The 21,476-nt window shown below is 48.6% G+C and overlaps 26 non-coding genes and 6 pseudogenes across 26 annotated transcripts; all 32 read right to left on the bottom strand.

The window, feature by feature from the left end:
- Positions 1-379: 379 nt before the first annotated feature.
- On the bottom strand, positions 380-542 carry LOC135034676 (U1 spliceosomal RNA). The gene has a single exon (XR_010229833.1). It is a non-coding gene; the product is annotated as a U1 spliceosomal RNA (small nuclear RNA).
- Positions 543-693: 151 nt separating this feature from the next.
- On the bottom strand, positions 694-857 carry LOC135034792 (U1 spliceosomal RNA). The gene has a single exon (XR_010229921.1). It is a non-coding gene; the product is annotated as a U1 spliceosomal RNA (small nuclear RNA).
- Positions 858-1,531: 674 nt separating this feature from the next.
- LOC135034675 (U1 spliceosomal RNA) lies at positions 1,532-1,694 on the bottom strand. The gene has a single exon (XR_010229832.1). It is a non-coding gene; the product is annotated as a U1 spliceosomal RNA (small nuclear RNA).
- A 151-nt stretch (positions 1,695-1,845) lies between these two features.
- On the bottom strand, positions 1,846-2,009 carry LOC135034796 (U1 spliceosomal RNA). The gene has a single exon (XR_010229925.1). It is a non-coding gene; the product is annotated as a U1 spliceosomal RNA (small nuclear RNA).
- A 675-nt stretch (positions 2,010-2,684) lies between these two features.
- Positions 2,685-2,847, bottom strand: LOC135034673 (U1 spliceosomal RNA). The gene has a single exon (XR_010229830.1). It is a non-coding gene; the product is annotated as a U1 spliceosomal RNA (small nuclear RNA).
- A 151-nt stretch (positions 2,848-2,998) lies between these two features.
- On the bottom strand, positions 2,999-3,162 carry LOC135034791 (U1 spliceosomal RNA). Its single transcript, XR_010229920.1, has one exon. It is a non-coding gene; the product is annotated as a U1 spliceosomal RNA (small nuclear RNA).
- A 674-nt stretch (positions 3,163-3,836) lies between these two features.
- Positions 3,837-3,999, bottom strand: LOC135034707 (U1 spliceosomal RNA). The gene has a single exon (XR_010229860.1). It is a non-coding gene; the product is annotated as a U1 spliceosomal RNA (small nuclear RNA).
- A 151-nt stretch (positions 4,000-4,150) lies between these two features.
- Positions 4,151-4,314, bottom strand: LOC135034803 (U1 spliceosomal RNA). Its single transcript, XR_010229932.1, has one exon. It is a non-coding gene; the product is annotated as a U1 spliceosomal RNA (small nuclear RNA).
- Positions 4,315-5,011: 697 nt separating this feature from the next.
- On the bottom strand, positions 5,012-5,147 carry LOC135034744 (U1 spliceosomal RNA; annotated as a pseudogene).
- A 153-nt stretch (positions 5,148-5,300) lies between these two features.
- LOC135034811 (U1 spliceosomal RNA) lies at positions 5,301-5,463 on the bottom strand. The gene has a single exon (XR_010229939.1). It is a non-coding gene; the product is annotated as a U1 spliceosomal RNA (small nuclear RNA).
- Positions 5,464-6,158: 695 nt separating this feature from the next.
- LOC135034758 (U1 spliceosomal RNA) lies at positions 6,159-6,292 on the bottom strand (annotated as a pseudogene).
- Positions 6,293-6,445: 153 nt separating this feature from the next.
- LOC135034651 (U1 spliceosomal RNA) lies at positions 6,446-6,609 on the bottom strand. The gene has a single exon (XR_010229809.1). It is a non-coding gene; the product is annotated as a U1 spliceosomal RNA (small nuclear RNA).
- Positions 6,610-7,270: 661 nt separating this feature from the next.
- LOC135034702 (U1 spliceosomal RNA) lies at positions 7,271-7,433 on the bottom strand. The gene has a single exon (XR_010229857.1). It is a non-coding gene; the product is annotated as a U1 spliceosomal RNA (small nuclear RNA).
- A 152-nt stretch (positions 7,434-7,585) lies between these two features.
- LOC135034649 (U1 spliceosomal RNA) lies at positions 7,586-7,749 on the bottom strand. Its single transcript, XR_010229807.1, has one exon. It is a non-coding gene; the product is annotated as a U1 spliceosomal RNA (small nuclear RNA).
- Positions 7,750-8,423: 674 nt separating this feature from the next.
- LOC135034672 (U1 spliceosomal RNA) lies at positions 8,424-8,586 on the bottom strand. Its single transcript, XR_010229829.1, has one exon. It is a non-coding gene; the product is annotated as a U1 spliceosomal RNA (small nuclear RNA).
- A 151-nt stretch (positions 8,587-8,737) lies between these two features.
- LOC135034788 (U1 spliceosomal RNA) lies at positions 8,738-8,901 on the bottom strand. Its single transcript, XR_010229918.1, has one exon. It is a non-coding gene; the product is annotated as a U1 spliceosomal RNA (small nuclear RNA).
- A 710-nt stretch (positions 8,902-9,611) lies between these two features.
- On the bottom strand, positions 9,612-9,738 carry LOC135034762 (U1 spliceosomal RNA; annotated as a pseudogene).
- Positions 9,739-9,891: 153 nt separating this feature from the next.
- LOC135034781 (U1 spliceosomal RNA) lies at positions 9,892-10,055 on the bottom strand. Its single transcript, XR_010229912.1, has one exon. It is a non-coding gene; the product is annotated as a U1 spliceosomal RNA (small nuclear RNA).
- A 673-nt stretch (positions 10,056-10,728) lies between these two features.
- On the bottom strand, positions 10,729-10,891 carry LOC135034671 (U1 spliceosomal RNA). Its single transcript, XR_010229828.1, has one exon. It is a non-coding gene; the product is annotated as a U1 spliceosomal RNA (small nuclear RNA).
- A 151-nt stretch (positions 10,892-11,042) lies between these two features.
- Positions 11,043-11,206, bottom strand: LOC135034787 (U1 spliceosomal RNA). The gene has a single exon (XR_010229917.1). It is a non-coding gene; the product is annotated as a U1 spliceosomal RNA (small nuclear RNA).
- A 695-nt stretch (positions 11,207-11,901) lies between these two features.
- LOC135034756 (U1 spliceosomal RNA) lies at positions 11,902-12,035 on the bottom strand (annotated as a pseudogene).
- Positions 12,036-12,187: 152 nt separating this feature from the next.
- LOC135034786 (U1 spliceosomal RNA) lies at positions 12,188-12,351 on the bottom strand. Its single transcript, XR_010229916.1, has one exon. It is a non-coding gene; the product is annotated as a U1 spliceosomal RNA (small nuclear RNA).
- Positions 12,352-13,012: 661 nt separating this feature from the next.
- On the bottom strand, positions 13,013-13,175 carry LOC135034701 (U1 spliceosomal RNA). The gene has a single exon (XR_010229856.1). It is a non-coding gene; the product is annotated as a U1 spliceosomal RNA (small nuclear RNA).
- A 152-nt stretch (positions 13,176-13,327) lies between these two features.
- On the bottom strand, positions 13,328-13,491 carry LOC135034652 (U1 spliceosomal RNA). The gene has a single exon (XR_010229810.1). It is a non-coding gene; the product is annotated as a U1 spliceosomal RNA (small nuclear RNA).
- A 674-nt stretch (positions 13,492-14,165) lies between these two features.
- Positions 14,166-14,328, bottom strand: LOC135034670 (U1 spliceosomal RNA). The gene has a single exon (XR_010229827.1). It is a non-coding gene; the product is annotated as a U1 spliceosomal RNA (small nuclear RNA).
- Positions 14,329-14,479: 151 nt separating this feature from the next.
- Positions 14,480-14,643, bottom strand: LOC135034801 (U1 spliceosomal RNA). Its single transcript, XR_010229930.1, has one exon. It is a non-coding gene; the product is annotated as a U1 spliceosomal RNA (small nuclear RNA).
- A 695-nt stretch (positions 14,644-15,338) lies between these two features.
- LOC135034752 (U1 spliceosomal RNA) lies at positions 15,339-15,472 on the bottom strand (annotated as a pseudogene).
- Positions 15,473-18,998: 3,526 nt separating this feature from the next.
- LOC135034728 (U1 spliceosomal RNA) lies at positions 18,999-19,161 on the bottom strand. Its single transcript, XR_010229878.1, has one exon. It is a non-coding gene; the product is annotated as a U1 spliceosomal RNA (small nuclear RNA).
- Positions 19,162-19,313: 152 nt separating this feature from the next.
- On the bottom strand, positions 19,314-19,477 carry LOC135034766 (U1 spliceosomal RNA). Its single transcript, XR_010229898.1, has one exon. It is a non-coding gene; the product is annotated as a U1 spliceosomal RNA (small nuclear RNA).
- Positions 19,478-20,151: 674 nt separating this feature from the next.
- LOC135034715 (U1 spliceosomal RNA) lies at positions 20,152-20,314 on the bottom strand. The gene has a single exon (XR_010229868.1). It is a non-coding gene; the product is annotated as a U1 spliceosomal RNA (small nuclear RNA).
- A 152-nt stretch (positions 20,315-20,466) lies between these two features.
- Positions 20,467-20,630, bottom strand: LOC135034810 (U1 spliceosomal RNA). Its single transcript, XR_010229938.1, has one exon. It is a non-coding gene; the product is annotated as a U1 spliceosomal RNA (small nuclear RNA).
- A 684-nt stretch (positions 20,631-21,314) lies between these two features.
- On the bottom strand, positions 21,315-21,468 carry LOC135034706 (U1 spliceosomal RNA; annotated as a pseudogene).
- Between the last annotated feature and the right edge of the window lie 8 nt (positions 21,469-21,476).

Here is a 21,476-nt window from a genome sequence, read left to right as displayed (position 1 = left end):
GCATATAAAAAGAGAAAAGGGTTATGCAGGGCATGGCGGCCTTTTGCGGCGCTTGGATGACCCTTAGTTCGCATTAAACACCCCCACCCTCCTTCGGTGTGGGGCTCATGTTGGCCATGCCCCAGCCCCTGAAGCATTCAGGCTGATTTCTTGCAGCAGCTTGGCACTGTAACAGCTCCAGAGCTGCTCTGTAAGGCAAGTAAAAGGGTGTGGGCCCTGCAGCACTACCTGTAGTTTGCATTGTGCATTGGAAGGCACAAAGTAAGCAGACAGGAGGAGAAGTCAGGATAGTGCACAAGGGTATAAAAGGGAGGGGCTCAAGAAAAAAGAAGTGGAAACACACAGCAAACTAGGCTGGAGAGAGACCTGAGACAAAGAGATCTGAATTATACGAGAGCCGACCAGGGGAAACACAAATTATGCAGTCAAGTTTCCCACATTTGGGGAAATCGCAGGGGCAGCACACCCAGAGTGCAATGGGTGAGCCTTGCCCTGGGAGAAGCACCTTCATGATCATAGTATCTCACCTGGCAGGTAAGTAGGAGTTGGGCTAGAGCTGTGGAGGGTTGCTGCTCGGGCACCCCCTGTCAAGTGAAGGAGATCCAACTGAGGCAGCACAAGGGAACTCTCGAAAGAAGAACAAGGCTAGAGGAAGATCTGAGACAAAGAAATCTGACTTTTACCAGAGCTGACCAGAGGAAAGCACAAACACAGTCCCCCACTACCACAAATAATGCAGTCGAGTTTCCCACATTTGGGGAAATCATAGGGGTCAGCATACCCAGAATGCAATGAATGAACCGCACCCTGGGAGAACAATCTTCATGACCATGGTATCTCCTATGCAAAATAAGTATGATTTGGGATAGGGCTGGGGAGGGCCGCTGCTCAGGCACATCTCTGTCAAGTAAAGGAGATTCAACTGAGGCAGCACAAGTGAACTCTCATCTGGGGACAACAACTGCAGGGAGAACACATATTTTCAGATGAACATGGGAGGGCAGAAGGCTGCCTAATACTGAAGCACCCCCAAACAACAAACCAAATGCAACAACTAGTGCAAGCATTCCTGGGGGTAGGCCTGCAGCAGATGGATTTGCAAATGGTGATGTCATCCAAGCAGTGGGTCAAAGTTGGCTTCAACCCTCATCTGCATATGAAAAGAGAAAAGAGTCGTGCAGGGCATGGCGGCCTTTTGCGGCGCTTGGATGACCCCTAGTTCGCATTAAACACCCCCACCCTCCTTCGGTGTGGGGCTCATGTTGGCCATGCCCCAGCCCCTGAAGCATTCAAGCTGATTTCTTGCAGCAGCTGGGCACTGTAACAGCTCCAGAGCTGCTCTGTAAGGCAAGTAAAACGGTGTGGGCCCTGCAGCACTACCTGTAGTTTGCATTGTGCATTGGAAGGCACAAAGTAAGCACACGGGAGGAGAAGTCAGGATAGTGCACAAGGGTATAGAAGGGAGGGGTTCAAGAAAAAAGAAGTGGAAACAGACAGCAAACTAGGCTGGAGAGAGACATGAGACAAAGAGATCTGAATTATACGAGAGCCGACCAGGGGAAACACAAATTATGCAGTCAAGTTTCCCACATTTGGGGAAATCGCAGGGGCAGCACACCCAGAGTGCAATGGGTGAGCCTTGCCCTGGGAGAAGCACCTTCATGATCATAGTATCTCACCTGGCAGGTAAGTAGGAGTTGGGCTAGAGCTGTGGAGGGTTGCTGCTCGGGCACCCCCTCTCAAGTGAAGGAGATCCAACTGAGGCAGCACAAGGGAACTCTCGAAAGAAGAACAAGGCTAGAGGAAGATCTGAGACAAAGAAATCTGACTTTTACCAGAGCTGACCAGAGGAAAGCACAAACACAGTCCCCCACTACCACAAATAATACAGTCGAGTTTCCCACATTTGGGGAAATCACAGAGGTCAGCATACCCAGAATGCAATGAATGAACCTCACCCTGGGAGAACAATCTTCATGACCATGGTATCTCCTATGCAAAATAAGTATGATTTGGGATAGGGCTGGGGAGGGCCGCTGCTCAGGCACATCTCTGTCAAGTAAAGGAGATTCAACTGAGGCAGCACAAGGGAACTCTCATCTGGGGACAACAACTGCAGGGAGAACACATATTTTCAGATGAACATGGGAGGGCAGAAGGCTGCCTAATACTGAAGCACCCCCAAACAACAAACCAAATGCAACAACTAGTGCAAGCATTCCTGGGGGAAGGCCTGCAGCAGATGGATTTGCATATGGTCATGTCATCCAAGCAGTGGGTCAAAGTTGGCTGGAACCCTCATCTGCATATGAAAAGAGAAAAGGGTTATGCAGGGCATGGCGGCCTTTTGCGGCGCTTGGATGACCCTTAGTTCGCATTAAACACCCCCACCCTCCTTCGGTGTGGGGCTCATGTTGGCCATGCCCCAGCCCCTGAAGCATTCAGGCTGATTTCTTGCAGCAGCTTGGCACTGTAACAGCTCCAGAGCTGCTCTGTAAGGCAAGTAAAAGGGTGTGGGCCCTGCAGCACTACCTGTAGTTTGCATTGTGCATTGGAAGGCACAAAGTAAGCAGACAGGAGGATAAGTCAGGATAGTGCACAAGGGTATAAAAGGGAGGGGCTCAAGAAAAAAAGAAGTGGAAACAGACAGCAAACTAGGCTGGAGAGAGACCTGAGACAAAGAGATCTGAATTATACGAGAGCCGACCAGGGGAAACACAAATTATGCAGTCAAGTTTCCCACATTTGGGGAAATCGCAGGGGCAGCACACCCAGAGTGCAATGGGTGAGCCTTGCCCTGGGAGAAGCACCTTCATGATCATAGTATCTCACCTGGCAGGTAAGTAGGAGTTGGGCTAGAGCTGTGGAGGGTTGCTGCTCGGGCACCCCCTGTCAAGTGAAGGAGATCCAACTGAGGCAGCACAAGGGAACTCTCGAAAGAAGAACAAGGCTAGAGGAAGATCTGAGACAAAGAAATCTGACTTTTACCAGAGCTGACCAGAGGAAAGCACAAACACAGTCCCCCACTACCACAAATAATGCAGTCGAGTTTCCCACATTTGGGGAAATCATAGGGGTCAGCATACCCAGAATGCAATGAATGAACCGCACCCTGGGAGAACAATCTTCATGACCATGGTATCTCCTATGCAAAATAAGTATGATTTGGGATAGGGCTGGGGAGGGCCGCTGCTCAGGCACATCTCTGTCAAGTAAAGGAGATTCAACTGAGGCAGCACAAGTGAACTCTCATCTGGGGACAACAACTGCAGGGAGAACACATATTTTCAGATGAACATGGGAGGGCAGAAGGCTGCCTAATACTGAAGCACCCCCAAACAACAAACCAAATGCAACAACTAGTGCAAGCATTCCTGGGGGTAGGCCTGCAGCAGATGGATTTGCAAATGGTGATGTCATCCAAGCAGTGGGTCAAAGTTGGCTTCAACCCTCATCTGCATATGAAAAGAGAAAAGGGTCGTGCAGGGCATGGCGGCCTTTTGCGGCGCTTGGATGACCCCTAGTTCGCATTAAACACCCCCACCCTCCTTCGGTGTGGGGCTCATGTTGGCCATGCCCCAGCCCCTGAAGCATTCAAGCTGATTTCTTGCAGCAGCTGGGCACTGTAACAGCTCCAGAGCTGCTCTGTAAGGCAAGTAAAACGGTGTGGGCCCTGCAGCACTACCTGTAGTTTGCATTGTGCATTGGAAGGCACAAAGTAAGCACACGGGAGGAGAAGTCAGGATAGTGCACAAGGGTATAGAAGGGAGGGGTTCAAGAAAAAAGAAGTGGAAACAGACAGCAAACTAGGCTGGAGAGAGACATGAGACAAAGAGATCTGAATTATACGAGAGCCGACCAGGGGAAACACAAATTATGCAGTCAAGTTTCCCACATTTGGGGAAATCGCAGGGGCAGCACACCCAGACTGCAATGGGTGAGCCTTGCCCTGGGAGAAGCACCTTCATGATCATAGTATCTCACCTGGCAGGTAAGTAGAAGTTGGGCTAGAGCTGTGGAGGGTTGCTGCTCGGGCACCCCCTGTCAAGTGAAGGAGATCCAACTGAGGCAGCACAAGGGAACTCTCGAAAGAAGAACAAGGCTAGAGGAAGATCTGAGACAAAGAAATCTGACTTTTACCAGAGCTGACCAGAGGAAAGCACAAACACAGTCCCCCACTACCACAAATAATACAGTCGAGTTTCCCACATTTGGGGAAATCACAGAGGTCAGCATACCCAGAATGCAATGAATGACCCTCACCCTGGGAGAACAATCTTCATGACCATGGTATCTCCTATGCAAAATAAGTATGATTTGGGATAGGGCTGGGGAGGGCCGCTGCTCAGGCACATCTCTGTCAAGTAAAGGAGATTCAACTGAGGCAGCACAAGGGAACTCAATCTGGGGACAACAACTGCAGGGAGAAAACATATTTTCAGATGAACATGGGAGGGCAGAAGGCTGCCTAATACTGAAGCACCCCCAAACAACAAACCAAATGCAACAACTAGTGCAAGCATTCCTGGGGGAAGGCCTGCAGCAGATGGATTTGCATATGGTCATGTCATCCAAGCAGTGGGTCAAAGTTGGCTTCAACCCTCGTCTGCATATGAAAAGAAAAAAGGGGTGTGCAGGGCATGGCGGCCTTTTGCGGCGCTTGGATGACCCCTAGTTCGCATTAAACACATCCACCCTCCTTCGGTGTGGGGCTCATGTTGGCTATGCCCCAGCCCCTGAAGCATTCAAGCTGATTTCTTGCAGCAGCTGGGCACTGTAACAGCTCCAGAGCTGCTCTGTAAGGCAAGTAAAAGGGTGTGGGCCCTGCAGCACTACCTGTAGTTTGCATTGTGCATTGGAAGGCACAAAGTAAGCAGACAGGAGAAGTCAGGATAGTGCGCAAGGGCATAGAAGGGAGCGGCTCAAGAAAAGAGAAGTGGAAACAGACAGCAAACTAGGCTGTAAAGAGACCTGAGACAAAGAGATCTAAATTATACGAGAGCCGACAAGGGGAAACACAAATTATGCAGTCAAGTGTCCCACATTTGGGGAAATCGCAGGAGCAGCACACCCAGAGTGCAATGGGTGAGTCTTGCCCTGGGAGAAGCACCTTCATGATCATAGTATCTCACCTGGCAGGTAAGTAGGAGTTGGGTTAGAGCTGGGGAGGGTCGCTGTTTGGGTACCCCCCTGTCAAGTGAAGGAGATCCAACTGAGGCAGCACAAGGGAACTCTCGAAAGAAGAACAAGGCTAGAGGAAGATCTGAGACAAAGAAATCTGACTTTTACCAGAGCTGACCAGAGGAAAGCACAAACACAGATCCCCACTACCACAAATAATGCAGTCGAGTTTCCCACATTTGGGGAAATCACAGGGGTCAGCATACCCAGAATGCAATGAATGAACCTCACCCTGGGAGAACAATCTTCATGACCATGGAATCTCCTATGCAAAATAAGTATGATTTGGGATAGGGCTGGGGAGGGCCGCTGCTCAGGCACATCTCTGTCTAGTAAAGGAGATTCAACTGAGGCAGCACAAGGGAACTCTCATCTGGGGACAACAACTGCAGGGAGAACACATATTTTCAGATGAACATGGGAGGGCAGAAGGCTGCCTAATACTGAAGCACCCCCAAACAACAAACCAAATGCAACAACTAGTACAAGCATTCCTGGGGGAAGGTCTGCTGAAGACGGATTTGCATACGGTGATGTCATCCAAGCAGTGGGTCAAAGTTGGCTTCAACCCTCGTCTGCATATGAAAAGAGAAAAGGGGCGTGCAGGGCATGGCGGCCTTTTGCGGCGCTTGGATGACCCCTAGTTCGCATTAAACACCTCCACCCTCCTTCGGTGTGGGGCTCATGTTGGCTATGCCCCAGCCCCTGAAGCATTCAAGCTGATTTCTTGCAGCAGCTGGGCACTGTAACAGCTCCAGAGCTGCTCTGTAAGGCAAGTAAAAGGGTGTGGGCCCTGCAGCACTACCTGTAGTTTGCATTGTGCATTGTAAGGCACAAAGTAAGCGGATGGGAGGAGAAGTCAGGATAGTGCACAAGGGTATAGAAGGGAGGGGCTCAAGAAAAAAGAAGTGGAAACAGACAGCAAACTAGGCTGGAGAGAGACCTGAGACAAAGAGATCTGAATTATATGAGAGCCAACCAGGGGAAACACAAATTATGCAGTCAAGTTTCCCACATTTGGGGAAATCGCAGGGGCAGCACACCCAGAGTGCAATGGGTGAGCCTGAGAATCAACTTTATGATCATAGTATCTCACCTGGCAGGTAAGTAGGAGTTGGGCTAGAGCTGGGGAGGGTCGCTGCTCGGGCACCCCCCTGTCAAGTGAAGGAGATCCAACTGAGGCAGCACAAGGGAACTCTCGAAAGAAGAACAAGGCTAGAGGAAAATCTGAGACAAATAAATCTGACTTTTTACCAGAGCTGACCAGAGGAAAGCACAAACACAGTCCCCCACTACCAGAAATAATGCAGTCGAGTTTCCCACATTTAGGGAAATCACAAAGGTCAGCATTCCCAGAATGCAATGAATGAACCTCACCCTGGGAGAACAATCTTCATGACCATGGTATCTCCTATGCAAAATAAGTATGATTTGGGATAGGGCTGGGGAGGGCCGCTGCTCAGGCACATCTCTGTCAAGTAATGGAGATTCAACTGAGGCAGCACAAGGGAACTCTCATCTGGGGACAACAACTGCAGGGAGAACACATATTTTCAGATGAACATGGGAGGGCAGAAGGCTGCCTAATACTGAAGCACCCCCAAACAACAAACCAAATGCAACAACTAGTGCAAGCATTCCTGGGGGAAGGCCTGCAGCAGATGGATTTGCATATGGTGATGTCATCCAAGCAGTGGGTCAAAGTTGGCTTCAACCCTCGTCTGCATATGAAAAGAGAAAAGGGGCGTGCAGGGCATGGCGGCCTTTTGCGGCACTTGGATGACCCCTAGTTCGCATTAAACACCTCCACCCTCCTTCGGTGTGGGGCTAGGCCCCGGCCCCTGAAGCATTCAAGCTGATTTCTTGCAGCAGCTGGGCACTGTAACAGCTCCAGAGCTGCTCTGTAAGGCAAGTAAAAGGGTGTGGGCCCTGCAGCACTACCTGTAGTTCGCATTGTGCGTTGGAAGGCACAAAGTAAGCAGACGGGTGAAGTCAGGATAGTGCGCAAGGGCATAGAAGGGAGCGGCTCAAGAAAAGAGAAGTGGAAACAGACAGCAAACTAGGCTGGAGAGAGACCTGAGACAAAGAGATCTGAATTATACGAGAGCCGACCAGGTGAAACACAAATTATGCAGTCAAGTATCCCACATTTGGGGAAATCGCAGGAGCAGCACACCCAGAGTGCAATGGGTGAGCCTTGCCCTGCGAGAAGCACCTTCATGATCAAAGTATCTCACCTGGCAGGTAAGTAGGAGATGAGCTAGAGCTGGGGAGGTTCGCTGCTCGGGCACCCCCCTGTCAAGTGAAGGAGATCCAACTGAGGCAGCACAAGGGAACTCTCGAAAGAAGAACAAGGCTAGAGGAAGATCTGAGACAAAGAAATCTGACTTTTACCAGAGCTGACAAGAGGAAAACACAAACACAGTCCCCCACTACCACAAATAATGCAGTCGAGTTTCCCACATTTGGGGAAATCACAAGGGTCAGCATACCCAGAATGCAATGAATGAACCTCACTCTGGGAGAACAATCTTCATGACCATGGTATCTCCTATGCAAAATAAGTATGATTTGGGATAGGGCTGGGGAGGGCCGCTGCTCAGGCACATCTCTGTCAAGTAAAGGAGATTCAACTGAGGCAGCACAAGGGAACTCTCATCTGGGGACAACAACTGCAGGGAGAACACATATTTTCAGATGAACATGGGAGGGCAGAAGGCTGCCTAATACTGAAGCACCCCCAAACAACAAACCAAATGCAACAACTAGTACAAGCATTCCTGGGGGAAGTTCTGCAGAAGACGGATTTGCATACGGTGATGTCATCCAAGCAGTGGGCCAAAGTTGGCTGGAACCCTCATCTGCATATGAAAAGAGAAAAGGGTTATGCAGGGCATGGCGGCCTTTTGCGGCGCTTGGATGACCCTTAGTTCGCATTAAACACCCCCACCCTCCTTCGGTGTGGGGCTCATGTTGGCCATGCCCCAGCCCCTGAAGCATTCAGGCTGATTTCTTGCAGCAGCTTGGCACTGTAACAGCTCCAGAGCTGCTCTGTAAGGCAAGTAAAAGGGTGTGGGCCCTGCAGCACTACCTATAGTTTGCATTGTGCATTGGAAGGCACAAAGTAAGCAGACAGGAGGAGAAGTCAGGATAGTGCACAAGGGTATAAAAGGGAGGGGCTCAAGAAAAAAGAAGTGGAAACAGACAGCAAACTAGGCTGGAGAGAGACCTGAGACAAAGAGATCTGAATTATACGAGAGCCGACCAGGGGAAACACAAATTATGCAGTCAAGTTTCCCACATTTGGGGAAATCGCAGGGGCAGCACACCCAGAGTGCAATGGGTGAGCCTTGCCCTGGGAGAAGCACCTTCATGATCATAGTATCTCACCTGGCAGGTAAGTAGGAGTTGGGCTAGAGCTGTGGAGGGTTGCTGCTCGGGCACCCCCTGTCAAGTGAAGGAGATCCAACTGAGGCAGCACAAGGGAACTCTCGAAAGAAGAACAAAGCTAGAGGAAGATCTGAGACAAAGAAATCTGACTTTTACCAGAGCTGACCAGAGGAAAGCACAAACACAGTCCCCCACTACCACAAATAATGCAGTCGAGTTTCCCACATTTGGGGAAATCACAGGGGTCAGCATACCCAGAATGCAATGAATGAACCTCACCCTGGGAGAACAATCTTCATGACCATGGAATCTCCTATGCAAAATAAGTATGATTTGGGATTGGGCTGGGGAGGGCCGCTGCTCAGGCACATCTCTGTCCAGGTAAAGGAGATTCAACTGAGGCAGCACAAGGGAACTCTCATCTGGGGACAACAACTGCAGGGAGAACACATATTTTCAGATGAACATGGGAGGGCAGAAGGCTGCCTAATACTGAAGCACCCCCAAACAACAAACCAAATGCAACAACTAGTACAAGCATTCCTGGGGGAAGGTCTGCTGAAGACGGATTTGCATACGGTGATGTCATCCAAGCAGTGGGTCAAAGTTGGCTTCAACCCTCGTCTGCATATGAAAAGAGAAAAGGGGCGTGCAGGGCATGGCGGCCTTTTGCGGCGCTTGGATGACCCCTAGTTCGCATTAAACACCTCCACCCTCCTTCGGTGTGGGGCTCATGTTGGCTATGCCCCAGCCCCTGAAGCATTCAAGCTGATTTCTTGCAGCAGCTGGGCACTGTAACAGCTCCAGAGCTGCTCTGTAAGGCAAGTAAAAGGGTGTGGGCCCTGCAGCACTACCTGTAGTTTGCATTGTGCATTGTGCATTGTAAGGCACAAAGTAAGCGGATGGGAGGAGAAGTCAGGATAGTGCACAAGGGTATAGAAGGGAGGGGCTCAAGAAAAAAGAAGTGGAAACAGACAGCAAACTAGGCTGGAGAGAGACTTGAGATAAAGAGATCTGAATTATATGAGAGCCGACCAGGGGAAAAACAAATTATGCAGTCAAGTTTCCCACATTTGGGGAAATCGCAGGGGCAGCACACCCAGAGTGCAATGGGTGAGCCTGAGAATCAACTTTATGATCATAGTATCTCACCTGGCAGGTAAGTAGGAGTTGGGCTAGAGCTGGGGAGGGTCGCTGCTCGGGCACCCCCCTGTCAAGTGAAGGAGATCCAACTGAGGCAGCACAAGGGAACTCTCGAAAGAAGAACAAGGCTAGAGGAAAATCTGAGACAAATAAATCTGACTTTTTACCAGAGCTGACCAGAGGAAAGCACAAACACAGTCCCCCACTACCACAAATAATGCAGTCGAGTTTCCCACATTTGGGGAAATCACAAGGGTCAGCATACCCAGAATGCAATGAATGAACCTCACCCTGGGAGAACAATCTTCATGACCATGGTATCTCCTATGCAAAATAAGTATGATTTGGGATAGAGCTGGGGAGGGCCGCTGCTCAGGCACATCTCTGTCAAGTAAAGGAGATTCAACTGAGGAAGCACAAGGGAACTCTCATCTGGGGACAACAACTGCAGGGAGAACACATATTTTCAGATGAACATGGGAGGGCAGAAGGCTGCCTAATACTGAAGCACCCCCAAACAACAAACCAAATGCAACAACTAGTACAAGCATTCCTGGGGGAAGTTCTGCAGAAGACGGATTTGCATACGGTGATGTCATCCAAGCAGTGGGCCAAAGTTGGCTGGAACCCTCATCTGCATATGAAAAGAGAAAAGGGTTATGCAGGGCATGGCGGCCTTTTGCGGCGCTTGGATGACCCTTAGTTCGCATTAAACACCCCCACCCTCCTTCGGTGTGGGGCTCATGTTGGCCATGCCCCAGCCCCTGAAGCATTCAGGCTGATTTCTTGCAGCAGCTTGGCACTGTAACAGCTCCAGAGCTGCTCTGTAAGGCAAGTAAAAGGGTGTGGGCCCTGCAGCACTACCTGTAGTTTGCATTGTGCATTGGAAGGCACAAAGTAAGCAGACAGGAGGAGAAGTCAGGATAGTGCACAAGGGTATAAAAGGGAGGGGCTCAAGAAAAAGAAGTGGAAACAGACAGCAAACTAGGCTGGAGAGAGACCTGAGACAAAGAGATCTGAATTATACGAGAGCCGACCAGGGGAAACACAAATTATGCAGTCAAGTTTCCCACATTTGGGGAAATCGCAGGGGCAGCACACCCAGAGTGCAATGGGTGAGCCTTGCCCTGGGAGAAGCACCTTCATGATCATAGTATCTCACCTGGCAGGTAAGTAGGAGTTGGGCTAGAGCTGTGGAGGGTTGCTGCTCGGGCACCCCCTGTCAAGTGAAGGAGATCCAACTGAGGCAGCACAAGGGAACTCTCGAAAGAAGAACAAGGCTAGAGGAAGATCTGAGACAAAGAAATCTGACTTTTACCAGAGCTGACCAGAGGAAAGCACAAACACAGTCCCCCACTACCACAAATAATGCAGTCGAGTTTCCCACATTTGGGGAAATCACAGAGGTCAGCATACCCAGAATGCAATGAATGAACCTCACCCTGGGAGAACAATCTTCATGACCATGGTATCTCCTATGCAAAATAAGTATGATTTGGGATAGGGCTGGGGAGGGCCGCTGCTCAGGCACATCTCTGTCAAGTAAAGGAGATTCAACTGAGGCAGCACAAGGGAACTCTCATCTGGGGACAACAACTGCAGGGAGAACACATATTTTCAGATGAACATGGGAGGGCAGAAGGCTGCCTAATACTGAAGCACCCCCAAACAACAAACCAAATGCAACAACTAGTGCAAGCATTCCTGGGGGAAGGCCTGCAGCAGATGGATTTGCATATGGTGATGTCATCCAAGCAGTGGGTCAAAGTTGGCTTCAACCCTCGTCTGCATATGAAAAGAAAAAAGGGGTGTGCAGGGCATGGCGGCCTTTTGCGGCGCTTGGATGACCCATAGTTCGCATTAAACACCTCCACCCTCCTTCGGTGTGGGGCTCATGTTGGCTATGCCCCAGCCCCTGAAGCATTCAAGCTGATTTCTTGCAGCAGCGGGGCACTGTAACAGCTCCAGAGCTGCTCTGTAAGGCAAGTAAAAGGGTGTGGGCCCTGCAGCACTACCTGTAGTTTGCATTGTGCATTGTAAGGCACAAAGTAAGCGGATGGGAGGAGAAGTCAGGATAGTGCACAAGGGTATAGTAGGGAGGGGCTCAAGAAAAAAGAAGTGGAAACAGACAGCAAACTAGGCTGGAGAGAGACCTGAGACAAAGAGATCTGAATTATATGAGAGCCGACCAGGGGAAACACAAATTATGCAGTCAAGTTTCCCACATTTGGGGAAATCGCAGGGGCAGCACACCCAGAGTGCAATGGGTGAGCCTGAGAATCAACTTTATGATCATAGTATCTCACCTGGCAGGTAAGTAGGAGTTGGGCTAGAGCTGGGGAGGGTCGCTGCTCGGGCACCCCCTGTCAAGTGAAGGAGATCCAACTGAGGCAGCACAAGGGAACTCTCGAAAGAAGAACAAGGCTAGAGGAAAATCTGAGACAAAAAAATCTGACTTTTTACCAGAGCTGACCAGAGGAAAGCACAAACACAGTCCCCCACTACCACAAATAATGCAGTCGAGTTTCCCACATTTGGGGAAATCACAGAGGTCAGCATACCCAGAATGCAATGAATGAACCTCACCCTGGGAGAACAATCTTCATGACCATGGTATCTCCTATGCAAAATAAGTATGATTTGGGATAGGGCTGGGGAGGGCCGCTGCTCAGGCACATCTCTGTCAAGTAAAGGAGATTCAACTGAGGCAGCACAAGGGAACTCTCATCTGGGGACAACAACTGCAGGGAGAACACATATTTTCAGATGAACATGGGAGGGCAGAAGGCTGCCTAATACTGAAGCACCCCCAAACAACAAACCAAATGCAACAACTAGTGCAAGCATTCCAGGGGGAAGGCCTGCAGCAGATGGATTTGCATATGGTGATGTCATCCAAGCAGTGGGTCAAAGTTGGCTTCAACCCTCGTCTGCATATGAAAAGAGAAAAGGGGCGTGCAGGGCATGGCGGCCTTTTGCGGCACTTGGATGACCCCTAGTTCGCATTAAACACCTCCACCCTCCTTCGGTGTGGGGCTAGGCCCCGGCCCCTGAAGCATTCAAGCTGATTTCTTGCAGCAGCTGGGCACTGTAACAGCTCCAGAGCTGCTCTGTAAGGCAAGTAAAAGGGTGTGGGCCCTGCAGCACTACCTGTAGTTCGCATTGTGCGTTGGAAGGCACAAAGTAAGCAGACGGGTGAAGTCAGGATAGTGCGCAAGGGCATAGAAGGGAGCGGCTCAAGAAAAGAGAAGTGGAAACAGACAGCAAACTAGGCTGGAGAGAGACCTGAGACAAAGAGATCTGAATTATACGAGAGCCGACCAGGTGAAACACAAATTATGCAGTCAAGTATCCCACATTTGGGGAAATCGCAGGAGCAGCACACCCAGAGTGCAATGGGTGAGCCTTGCCCTGCGAGAAGCACCTTCATGATCAAAGTATCTCACCTGGCAGGTAAGTAGGAGATGAGCTAGAGCTGGGGAGGTTCGCTGCTCGGGCACCCCCCTGTCAAGTGAAGGAGATCCAACTGAGGCAGCACAAGGGAACTCTCGAAAGAAGAACAAGGCTAGAGGAAGATCTGAGACAAAGAAATCTGACTTTTACCAGAGCTGACCAGAGGAAAACACAAACACAGTCCCCCACTACCACAAATAATGCAGTCGAGTTTCCCACATTTGGGGAAATCACAAGGGTCAGCATACCCAGAATGCAATGAATGAACCTCACTCTGGGAGAACAATCTTCATGACCATGGTATCTCCTATGCAAAATAAGTATGATTTGGGATAGAGCTGGGGAGGGCCGCTGCTCAGGCACATCTCTGTCAAGTAAAGGAGATTCAACTGAGGCAGCACAAGGGAACTCTCATCTGGGGACAACAACTGCAGGGAGAACACATATTTTCAGATGAACATGGGAGGGCAGAAGGCTGCCTAATACTGAAGCACCCCCAAACAACAAACCAAATGCAACAACTAGTACAAGCATTCCTGGGGGAAGTTCTGCAGAAGACGGATTTGCATACGGTGATGTCATCCAAGCAGTGGGCCAAAGTTGGCTGGAACCCTCATCTGCATATGAAAAGAGAAAAGGGGTATGCAGGGCATGGCGGCCTTTTGCGGCGCTTGGATGACCCTTAGTTCGCATTAAACACCCCCACCCTCCTTCGGTGTGGGGCTCATGTTGGCCATGCCCCAGCCCCTGAAGCATTCAGGCTGATTTCTTGCAGCAGCTTGGCACTGTAACAGCTCCAGAGCTGCTCTGTAAGGCAAGTAAAAGGGTGTGGGCCCTGCAGCACTACCTGTAGTTTGCATTGTGCATTGGAAGGCACAAAGTAAGCAGACAGGAGGAGAAGTCAGGATAGTGCACAAGGGTATAAAAGGGAGGGGCTCAAGAAAAAAGAAGTGGAAACAGACAGCAAACTAGGCTGGAGAGAGACCTGAGACAAAGAGATCTGAATTATACGAGAGCCGACCAGGGGAAACACAAATTATGCAGTCAAGTTTCCCACATTTGGGGAAATCGCAGGGGCAGCACACCCAGAGTGCAATGGGTGAGCCTTGCCCTGGGAGAAGCACCTTCATGATCATAGTATCTCACCTGGCAGGTAAGTAGGAGTTGGGCTAGAGCTGTGGAGGGTTGCTGCTCGGGCACCCCCTGTCAAGTGAAGGAGATCCAACTGAGGCAGCACAAGGGAACTCTCGAAAGAAGAACAAGGCTAGAGGAAGATCTGAGACAAAGAAATCTGACTTTTACCAGAGCTGACCAGAGGAAAACACAAACACAGTCCCCCACTACCACAAATAATGCAGTCGAGTTTTCCACATTTGGGGAAATCACAGAGGTCAGCATACCCAGAATGCAATGAATGAACCTCACCCTGGGAGAACAATCTTCATGACCATGGTATCTCCTATGCAAAATAAGTATGATTTGGGATAGGGCTGGGGAGGGCCGCTGCTCAGGCACATCTCTGTCAAGTAAAGGAGATTCAACTGAGGCAGCACAAGGGAACTCTCATCTGGGGACAACAACTGCAGGGAGAACACATATTTTCAGATGAACATGGGAGGGCAGAAGGCTGCCTAATACTGAAGCACCCCCAAACAACAAACCAAATGCAACAACTAGTGCAAGCATTCCTGGGGGAAGGCCTGCAGCAGATGGATTTGCATATGGTGATGTCATCCAAGCAGTGGGTCAAAGTTGGCTTCAACCCTCGTCTGCATATGAAAAGAAAAAAGGGGTGTGCAGGGCATGGCGGCCTTTTGCGGCGCTTGGATGACCCCTAGTTCGCATTAAACACCTCCACCCTCCTTCGGTGTGGGGCTCATGTTGGCTATACCCCAGCCCCTGAAGCATTCAAGCTGATTTCTTGCAGCAGCTGGGCACTGTAACAGCTCCAGAGCTGCTCTGTAAGGCAAGTAAAAGGGTGTGAGCCCTGCAGCACTACCTGTAGTTTGCATTGTGCATTGTAAGGCACAAAGTAAGCGGATGGGAGGAGAAGTCAGGATAGTGCACAAGGGTATAGTAGGGAGGGGCTCAAGAAAAAAGAAGTGGAAACAGACAGCAAACTAGGCTGGAGAGAGACCTGAGACAAAGAGATCTGAATTATATGAGAGCCGACCAGGGGAAACACAAATTATGCAGTCAAGTTTCCCACATTTGGGGAAATCGCAAGGGCAGCACACCCAGAGTGCAATGGGTGAGCCTGAGAATCAACTTTATGATCATAGTATCTCACCTGGCAGGTAAGTAGGAGTTGGGCTAGAGCTGGGGAGGGTCGCTGCTCGGGCACCCCCATGTCAAGTGAAGGAGATCCAACTGAGGCAGCACAAGGGAACTCTCCAAAGAAGAACAAGGCTAGAGGAAAATCTGAGACAAAAAAATCTGACTTTTTACCAGAGCTGACCAGAGGAAAGCACAAACACAGTCCCCCACTACCACAAATAATGCAGTCGAGTTTCCCACATTTGGGGAAATCACAGAGGTCAGCATACCCAGAATGCAATGAATGAACCTCAGAGAAAGAAGAAGAGAAATAATTTTGCTGCGCCGATGTGTCTCTATTCCTCTAATAAATTAAGCGAAATAGCTTATAACTTGAAAGTAAGATCCGAAGTGTCAGAGGTGTGTGCGCTTCTATAAGGAGTAGTGTGTTACTCCTAGATTAACAAGCTAAGGAAAAGTGGATATAGAATAGAAGCGCTCAACACTCACTGACCCTGTGATCTAAAATTAAATAACAACCAAGGTGTCTTTGGGGATTTTTTAAATGTAAAAGTATATTTATTATAATACAGTAAAAATTGTACAATAAACCAGATCTATATCCTATCATAAAACCCTTTATCCTCACTGCAATTCTATTGCCAAGAGCTATTCTACGTTCACATCAAATTGCAGGTGTCAGCTAGATAACTAGCAGCAATATAGTGGTAACAATTGTTGCAATCAGATCTTCAAGCTATCTATTCAACAATGTTGAATGTATATTCAGACACAATTGTTACGATGTAAAGAAAAGAATTAATGGATGTAGAATGCACTCACTCGCTCTGTATTCAAGAGCTGTGTTATGTAACGTCTCAAAGTTCCAGGAGCCGATGACAGGTGTTAGTGAATTAATTGATTACCTCTCCGGTAGGCTGGCTGGTCCCGAGCGTCCTCGGGTGAAGCCAGAAAACTCAAATGAAGCTGCAGAATTTTGAAGCACTGGCCGTGCTAGCCGGGGTCCCACTGTTAAACCTGCTGTCCCTGGGCGTGCACCGCCCGTTGCAGTCTGTGGGGAAGGACAGGTGTGTGACTGCTGTTGGAGGGAACCCGCTGCAGAGAGAGTACCTTGGTGGAACGCCTCGATCTCCCTGGACTGGCACCGTCCGTAGGATATGTGGGGGAGAGAGACTGCTGGTGACCACTGGCACTGTGCGGAGAGGAAATTCGGCTGTGTCCTGTCCTGGCTACCGTGCTGATTAATCCCGTAGGAAAGGTAGCAGAGCCGTCCGGAGAGTGTCAGAGACAATGATCGGTCAGTGAGGCAAACGGGGGAGGAGTCCTCTTTTTTTTGACGCGTTTCGTCACGTGACCCGTGACTTTTTCAAAGATGACTCCAATACTGTGTGCACTCTATTTAAGATGTTCATACTAAATTGCCCACATGTTTATTCAATTCAGTCGGCACAATCAGTAATTGACGTGTTACAAGAAAATCCCTTCAAGGACACCTTTGGCTGTTTTTATACTAATTAAAGTACTATTTCAAACAACAGTTAGGAGGAGGCTCTCTCTCTCCATAGTAACTGTTTGTTAGAGCTTGTTAAAAAACACTATATTAAAACAATATACAACAATATGAGACAATGGCGGAGTTAATGTATAAATAAAAAAATAAAAATAAAAAATACATATAGACAATATATATATATATATATGATAAAGTATAAGCACAATATAAATAAAATAAAATAAAAATCGACATGATCACTTAAATAATCATTCAAATAATTCAACTTGTTGTTGTTTATGTTAATTATTTATTATTATTTACTATTTATCTTTCATATTTTGTTTATTATTCATTAATTATGTTTTTTATTTATCATAATTTTTTTAGTTTTTAATCATTACTGTGACAACTATAATAAAGATCACAACATAAATTCAGTGTGAAATGTATGAGAAAGTTCATTAACATAAAAAATATATATATATAGGCATAAATGGATATTAAAAAATTATATATATATCCATACAGCAAATATATAGCTAATATAAATAAAAATAAAAATCAAAAATCACCAATTAAGACTAAATAGAATGAACGTATAAACAAAGGAGACAAAGCATGCTAAGCCCAAAGATTTTTTAGTGGTGACCCTGTTCAGATAACCGTGATTATGCTAAAGAAGGGGACTATATATGGTGTGCCTCTACCACTCCTTTTTCATGGGTGGGGGGATCACTAGTCGTTTATAATACTCTAACGGTCCAAGAATATGTGGTCTGCATAGAGAGCAAAAGCAGATGTGGAAAGAGACCCAAGGTTTCCCTATATAATGAGGGAAAGCAGAGAGGACAGTTGACACAGTGGCAAATATAAAACTGCAAATAACTAGGGGAGAATTGAGAAAATAAATAAGGAGAAGATGAAGAAGAGAAGAAAAAAGTATACAGGGAGGGGAGGGGGGGAGAGGTCGGTGTTCTAAGCATATGTTATGGATCAATTTCGATATATTCGTTGAGGCCCTCAGGACTGAGGGTCCGCAACCGATGTATCCAGAAGTTCTCCCTATCAATTAATTCACTAACACCTGTCATCGGCTCCTGGAACTTTGAGACGTTACATAACACAGCTCTTGAATACAGAGCGAGTGAGTGCATTCTACATCCATTAATTCTTTTCTTTACATCGTAACAATTGTGTCTGAATATACATTCAACATTGTTGAATAGATAGCTTGAAGATCTGATTGCAACAATTGTTACCACTATATTGCTGCTAGTTATCTAGCTGACACCTGCAATTTGATGTGAACGTAGAATAGCTCTTGGCAATAGAATGAATGAACCTCACCCTGGGAGAACAATCTTCATGACCATGGTATCTCCTATGCAAAATAAGTATGATTTGGGATAGGGCTGGGGAGGGCCGCTGCTCAGGCACATCTCTGTCAAGTAAAGGAGATTCAACTGAGGCAGCACAAGGGAACTCTCATCTGGGGACAACAACTGCAGGGAGAACACATATTTTCAGATGAACATGGGAGGGCAGAAGGCTGCCTAATACTGAAGCACCCCCAAACAACAAACCAAATGCAACAACTAGTGCAAGCATTCCAGGGGGAAGGCCTGCAGCAGATGGATTTGCATATGGTGATGTCATCCAAGCAGTGGGTCAAAGTTGGCTTCAACCCTCGTCTGCATATGAAAAGAGAAAAGGGGCGTGCAGGGCATGGCGGCCTTTTGCGGCACTTGGATGACCCCTAGTTCGCATTAAACACCTCCACCCTCCTTCGGTGTGGGGCTAGGCCCCGGCCCCTGAAGCATTCAAGCTGATTTCTTGCAGCAGCTGGGCACTGTAACAGCTCCAGAGCTGCTCTGTAAGGCAAGTAAAAGGGTGTGGGCCCTGCAGCACTACCTGTAGTTCGCATTGTGCGTTGGAAGGCACAAAGTAAGCAGACGGGTGAAGTCAGGATAGTGCGCAAGGGCATAGAAGGGAGCGGCTCAAGAAAAGAGAAGTGGAAACAGACAGCAAACTAGGCTGGAGAGAGACCTGAGACAAAGAGATCTGAATTATACGAGAGCCGACCAGGTGAAACACAAATTATGCAGTCAAGTATCCCACATTTGGGGAAATCGCAGGAGCAGCACACCCAGAGTGCAATTGGTGAGCCTTGCCCTGCGAGAAACACCTTCATGATCATAGTTTCTCACCTGGCAGGTAAGTAGGAGTTGGGCTAGAGCTGGGGAGGGTCGCTGCTCGTGCACCCCCCTATCAAGTGAAGGAGATCCAACTGAGGCAGCACAAGGGAACTCTCGAAAGAAGAACAAGGCTAGAGGAAGATCTGAAACAAAGAAATCTGACTTTTACCAGAGCTGACCAGAGGAAAACACAAACACTGTCCCCCACTACCACAAATAATGCAGTCGAGTTTCCCACATTTGGGGAAATCACAGGGGTCAGCATACCCAGAATGCAATGAATGAACCTCACCCTGGGAGAACAATCTTCATGACCATGGTATCTCCTATGCAAAATAAGTATGATTTGGGATAGGGCTGGGGAGGGCCGCTGCTCAGGCACATCTCTGTCAAGTAAAGGAGATTCAACTGAGGCAGCACAAGGGAACTCTCATCTGGGGACAACAACTGCAGGGGGAACACATATTTTCAGATGAACATGGGAGGGCAGAAGGCTGCCTAATACTGAAGCACCCCCAAACAACAAACCAAATGCAACAACTAGTGCAAGCATTCCTGGGGGAAGGCCTGCAGCAGATGGATTTGCATATGGTGATGTCATCCAAGCAGTGGGTCAAAGTTGGCTTCAACCCTCATCTGCATATGAAAAGAGAAAAGGGGCGTGCAGGGCATGGCGGCCTTTTGCGGCGCTTGGATGACCCCTAGTTCACATTAAACACCTCCACCCTCCTTCGGTGTGGGGCTCATGTTGGCTATGCCCCAGCCCCTGAAGCATTCAAGCTAATTTCTTGCAGCAGCTGGGCACTGTAACAGCTCCAGAGCTGCTCTGTAAGGCAAGTAAAAGGGTGTGGGCCCTGCAGCACTACCTGTAGTTTGCATTGTGCATTGGAAGGCACAAAGTAAGCAGACGGGAGGAGAAGTCAGGATAGTGCACAAGGGTATAGAAGGGAGGGGCTCAAGAAAAAAGAAGTGGAAACAGACAGCAAACTAGGCTGGAGAGAGACCTGAGACAAAGAGATCTGAATTATATGAGAGCCGACCAGAGGAAACACAAAATATGCAGTCAAGTTTCCCACATTTGGGGAAATCGCAGGGGCAGCACACCCAGAGTGCAATGGGTGAGCCTTGCCCTGGGAGAAGCAACTTCATGATCATAGTATCTCACCTGGCAGGTAAGTAGGAGTTGCGCTAGAGCTGTTGAGGGTCGCTGCTCGGGCACCCCCCTGTCAAGTGAAGGAGATCCAACTGAGGCAGCACAAGGGAACTCTCGAAAGAAGAACAAGGCTAGAGGAAGATCTGAGACAAAGAAATCTGAATTTTACCAGAGCTGACCAGAGGAAAGCACAAACACAGTCCCCCACTACCACAAATAATGCAGTCGAGTTTCCCAGATTTGGGGAAATCACAGGGGTCAGCATACCCAGAATGCAATGAATGAACCTCACCCTGGGAGAACAATCTTCATGACCATGGTATATCCTATGCAAAATAAGTATGATTTGGGATAGGGCTGGGGAGGGCCGCTGCTCAGGCACATCTCAGTCAAGTAAAGGAGATTCAACTGAGGCAGCACAAGGGAACTCTCATCTGGGGACAACAACTGCAGGGAGAACACATATTTTCAGATGAACATGGGAGGGCAGAAGGCTGCCTAATACTGAAGCACAGCCAAACAACAAACCAAATGCAACAACTAGTACAAGCATTCCTGGGGGTAGGTCTGCTGAAGACGGATTTGCATACGGTGATGTCATCCAAGCAGTGGGCCAAAGTTGGCTGGAACCCTCATCTGCATATGAAAAGAGAAAAGGGGTATGCAGGGCATGGCGGGCTTTTGCGGCGCTTGGATGACCCCTAGTTCACATTAAACACCTACACCCTCCTTCGGTGTGGGGCTCATGTTGGCTATGCCCCAGCCCCTGAAGCATTCAAGCTAATTTCTTGCAGCAGCTGGGCACTGTAACAGCTCCAAAGCTGCTCTGTAAGGCAAGTAAAAGGGTGTGGGCCCTGCAGCACTACCTGTAGTTTGCATTGTGCATTGGAAGGCACAAAGTAAGCAGACGGGAGGAGAACTCAGGATAGTGCACAAGGGTATAGAAGGGAGGGGCTCAAGAAAAAAAAAAGTGGAAACAGACAGCAAACTAGGCTGGAGAGAGACCTGAGACAAAGAGATCTCAATTATATGAGAGCCGACCAGAGGAAACACAAATTATGCAGTCAAGTTTCCCACATTTGGGGAAATCGCAGGGGCAGCACACCCAGAGTGCAATGGGTGAGCCTTGCCCTGGGAGAAGCAACTTCATGATCATAGTATCTCACCTGGCAGGTAAGTAGGAGTTGGG

The sequence above is a fragment of the Pseudophryne corroboree genome, unplaced genomic scaffold, assembly GCF_028390025.1.
Source record: "Pseudophryne corroboree isolate aPseCor3 unplaced genomic scaffold, aPseCor3.hap2 scaffold_585, whole genome shotgun sequence".
Classification (NCBI taxonomy): domain Eukaryota; kingdom Metazoa; phylum Chordata; class Amphibia; order Anura; family Myobatrachidae; genus Pseudophryne; species Pseudophryne corroboree.
This window is presented reverse-complemented; position numbering and strand designations above follow the sequence as displayed.